The sequence below is a fragment of the Corvus brachyrhynchos genome, unplaced genomic scaffold, assembly GCF_000691975.1.
Source record: "Corvus brachyrhynchos isolate BGI_N302 unplaced genomic scaffold, ASM69197v1 scaffold307, whole genome shotgun sequence".
Taxonomy (NCBI): domain Eukaryota; kingdom Metazoa; phylum Chordata; class Aves; order Passeriformes; family Corvidae; genus Corvus; species Corvus brachyrhynchos.
Window position 1 is genome coordinate 2,223,788 of NW_008239288.1, and position 4,785 is coordinate 2,228,572.

At 42.8% G+C, this 4,785-nt stretch overlaps 1 long non-coding RNA gene across 1 annotated transcript in view; it reads right to left on the reverse strand.

Moving 5' to 3' along the window:
* Positions 1 to 4,510, reverse strand: part of LOC108448192 — a 14,457-nt gene extending 9,947 nt beyond the window's left edge. The window contains exon 1 of the long non-coding RNA XR_001863986.1: positions 3,992 to 4,510. This is a non-coding gene — a long non-coding RNA (uncharacterized LOC108448192). The remainder of the gene's footprint in view (positions 1 to 3,991) is intronic.
* Between the last annotated feature and the right edge of the window lie 275 nt (positions 4,511 to 4,785).

Genomic DNA, 4,785 nt, shown 5'->3' on the forward strand with positions numbered 1-4,785 from the left:
GGTTTTTTTTTTTTTTTTTTGCTGTCAGGTGAAAGACCTTAATTTTTTTCCCCAGAAACTCTGTATTCTGTTAGGTAGCCACAGGCTACGTCCACAGTGCTGGCTCATGATAGATTAACTTTCCTTTCTCTACATCATACAGTGATTTTTGTAGAGTACTTCACTCTGTTGTCTCATCATATCTGGTTGTGTGCTCAGATGTCAGTGTTTTACTGATTATAACCCTGAGTATTCAAAGACCTCAGAGTCTGAGTCAGAATGTCCTGGAGGACTGAGCCATGGGGTGGGCACTTGCCCCTGAGGAGCTGAATTAAAACCTGATCATGATTTTGAGAGGAAAACAGCATTAAATACATTTCCTGTGCACCTGGGTAGAAGGTGTCTTTTCTGGCTGGTAGAGATATATAGAGATGTTATAGATGAGATACATGAAAAAATTGTCTATTTCTTTACCTATTACAGGTGTAAATATTTTAAAGACAATATTCAGGTGTATGGCTCAGCTAGCATTTGTCTGGAAGGAATGTCTTGCATAACATTTTGCATAATAATTATTTACACCCTCCTTCAGAGCTGGGAATCCACCTGCACTTGCCATTTGAGTGCACAGACAGTGCTAACAATAGTTGTGCCAGGAAGCTTTTCCTACCCTCATCATATTGCCAAAGGATTTATTATCCTTTACAGCCAATACTTCATGGACTTGTGTTATGAATGTTTGTTGTTTAGAATTTGTCACTGAGGAAAGGCCAATTCCAGACGTGACACTCTGGATTTGTGATGTCGTGCAAAGCTCAAGTTATTTTTCATAATTATTAATATTGCTTTGGTGACAGTCCAAAGGGGAGTTGTATCTGCTCATCTCCAGATGACCCTGTGGAGATGAGCAACATTCGTAATGATTTTGGTCAGTGGCTTCTTAGCTGCTCTGAGTAATTTCAGAGTCCAGCCAAGGGATTTACCTTTCCAGAAACAGATCCCACCCGCAGAAACTGTCTGAGCATGAGGGATCTGGAAGGACTGGCTGTTCCATCAGTGTGTCCAGAGTTTCCACCACAGGAATCAGTACAGCCTGTCTGTGAACTGGGAAGACACCCCGGGTGGTGACATATAAAAAGGACGCAGAGCATTCCCTTTCTTTCAGAACATCTCTCTCTCCTGCTGGCATTGGGTGATGCATTATAAAGAGGTTGTGGGGTTTGGGTCAGAAGTTTTTCTGAAATATTATTGAATATATTTCACTGGATGAATTCAAATCAAAACAAGAGCCCAAAAAAACAACTGAAAAAAACAAACCAGATGCTTTTCTCTTTTTTTTTAATATGAACTTTAAAAATTTCTTTTGTTCTGAGTCACTGAAGGCTTTGGATTTGCTATTTTTTGGGCAAGGGAGGGTCAGAGGACATGGACACAGACACACAGCTGGAGGATTTTAATTTTTAACGCTAACCTTAAATATTACCAAGTTCAATAAAACCTTTTCAGTGGGAATTGCAGAATTTAAATGGGGCTTGTAGACCTGCAGCTGAGCAGGCTTCACCTTTGCTGATGGAAACAGCTGTGGTTTGCTCCTGCTCCTAAATGAACTCTGAAAAGTAAATATTTCCATGGGGCAATCCAAAAAAAAGGCTTCTTGAGGGGGGAGAGAAATTGTCTAGATGCTCTTTTAGGAAGACTGGGTGATGTTTTAGCTACTGGGATACAAAACCTTTAGGATCAGATAGCACCCACCTCTGGAGAACAGACTTGTTTGCCTGACTTGACCTCTGCACACATATCACCTGCTGACCATTGCACTCCTTTGGAAGTACCTGACAGACAGCCCCATTCCCAGAGGCCCTGAAGATTGGAGCAGATGGAGAATCTGTGGCATTTGTGGCATAAGAAGAAAAGCAGGTGTTGCTGCAGGTCTTAGAGTGGGAAACATACCTGGAGTACTCCAGTATCCCAGGGAAACCCTGTATAAATTAATGGGGGGTTGAAGAATACCATGTGGGTGAGGAAGAATTGTTTGCTTTGGAGGTTACAGAACATTTAAAGCTTCCTCCTACCCCAAGCTCCTGGTATTTGTTGTCTTGCAGGAGAAAGTCCTGGGAAGAATATGCTTTAATACTGCCAAGGTAGGGTGATGCCTTTTCCTGGTCTTAAAATCAAGAGTCATACACGGTTAGAAGAGGAAAAAGGATTTTACCTTGGTATTTATTTTAAGGATCCTTAGGTGCACACGGCCAGGTCATGTGTATCGAAATGCACCCCGCTGAATATGCCCCCAAAGATCGGGTATAACATTATAGGTTTTACTAATTAGCAGATCTATCAAAGATTCTCCAATGAGAGGCTCAAGTGAGCCCCCCTCCCCAAGGAACCTTCCCCTGGATGGTTCTATCTTGGTTTACGGAATATGTTCTGGAGAGGACCTTGGGGTTTGGGGCACGCTGATCCCTAGCTACGAAGCTTCTAAAATGTTTAATTTCTCAGCTTGACAAACAAGTCCAAGAATGAAGGCAAAAAGCACTAAGAATACAGAAGCTGTAAAAAGGTATAACAGGGGTATAAAAGAAAAGGCAAAAACTCTTCATGGCATCAAGGGGAAGACACCTGGATGGTTTCTTCAGGCTCTGTCCCTGAGGACAAGCCACAGAGTCAGGACAGCAATGTGAGTCCTCTCCTGTGCCAGCAGAATGATGGAGGAGGAGGAAAAAGGCTGTTCTGGCTTGCCAGTGGGGAGGAGGAGTAGGAGTATTTGCAGTGTGTGTGTGCTTAGGCATGCAGCAAACCTGGAGTGGCTCAGTGGAGCCGTGTTGGGAGCCACAGGCTTGTCCCAAGGCAGGCTGCTTTGGGAAAACAACTTCCCTGCAAGCACAACCACTCCACCAGGAGCTGGAGGAAAGCTGGAGGACACGCAGCAGTCAAACCACCTGCCCAACAAACAGAAGGAAGAATCTGGCACTGGATGTGATGGACAGCCCAGGAAAGGGAGAACCTGTGATTCCCCTGACCCATTTGATCTTCAGATCTTTGAGAGGATTTTCCTTTGAAGACATTCACCCTAATGTTTATATTTGCTGTCACCTCATGTTTCTGCTTATGATTATTCACAGCAGCTCAAGGGTGACTCCAGCGAGACCCCTGGGTCTGTGGTCACTTCCCTCAGGAGATGTTCCTGCTCTTGGAGGCAGCTTTATGGTTCTTGGGGAGCTCAGCTATCTCTAGAGCAGCTCACTGGGGGCCCAGGTGCTTTCTGCTCCTGCTCTGTCAGCAGGGATTTGAGGAGATGGGTTTTTTCCCTGGTGAAATAGATTGACTATGTTTGACATTTAAATTGTCATCCAGAATTAACTTGCCACTGAGATAACAGGAGGATGGAGCAGCTTTCTCTTCCAACTATTCCCCCCTCCCTGGATTTTCCTCCAGAGATTTCACTGTCTCCTCTCTATCCTTCTCCCTCTCCAACTTTGCATCGAGCCAGACCAAAAGAGCAGCAATTCCTATATGAACATTCAATTAGTCCCATATTTAAATCTTGTCACTGTGACCTAGTGAATTATGCAAGGGGCTGCATACCAGAAATCAATTGAGCTCTAATTCCCAGCCCTGGCACCAGATCTCTCAGCATATTGCTATAGGCAAGTTATTTCAGCACATTTTCTCTCTCCATTTCTTCCCTATAAATTGCACATGCTAACATTAGGTGATGCAGTGGCATCATAGATGTGCTGAGATATTTGGGTAGAGGAATTACAGCAGCACATCCCCCTCTTACATTGTGTGCCCAGGTCTTTGAATCAGATGTTTATTTAAAAATGCATCCATAGCAAAACATTTGCCAAACACAGGATGATTCAGGCTTTGTCTAACTTCTATTAAAGATAGAAGGTCTGGGGAAAATCTTTCGAATTATCACATGAAAGACAGTTTAAGATGAAGAGAAGGTTACAAGAGAGTAAAATGCACACTATTTTCTATCCCAAAATGCTAAGTTATCACTTACATGCAGTCCGGCACAATGGCAATTCAGAACCACAGGGGTCCTTATCTCCCATGGCTCATGCAGAAATTATTGCATATGTTGTCATCACGAACAGACTGATTCCAGTGTGAGAGGATGCATCAGCAAGAAGGGTGGCATCACATGCAGGGCCTTAGGATTTTTGTGAAGTTTTTTTCCACCTTGATTGAAATGTTTTTAAGAATGGCTTTGTAAAAAGCCAGCGCCAAGTCTGCAGTGCTCTTCAGTGATGAATTCGTAATGCGAAGGAAATTTAAGTATGATAGAGAAAAAAAAGGTATGATAGCAGTTTACAAGCCTTTCACATTGGTTTCGTAGAAACATTACCGGAGTACTTTGTCTCCTATTGCTCCTCTTGCTACCAACCTGGTTCTTCCCATCACACTGCACTCACAAGTTAATCGCTGCACTTTGGAGTTGTTATCCACTAATGGAGGAACACAAGTGATATGTGGCAGAAACTTAAATGTTATTTATATAAAAAAGTACTGGAAAAAAATCTGCTTGTGATCAGTGTTTCCTGAATGGTTTAAAATGTCATCTGAGACAAAGTTCTGTTCAGCTGTTCTCCAGTGTGGTATTTTCGTGGTGCAGCATTTGTAAGGCGTGGGAGAGCCAAAAAGTGAACTCATGAAAGGCAAAGTCTTTAAGCTGCTTAGGTGGCTGTATGAAGTGTCTTGAAAAAAACACAGGGCAAGGAGGGAAGAATAAATTATGTGGTTTAAATGTCCTTAATTTTAATTAAAGATGGTAGCAGTGAAATTGGAAATGTATTT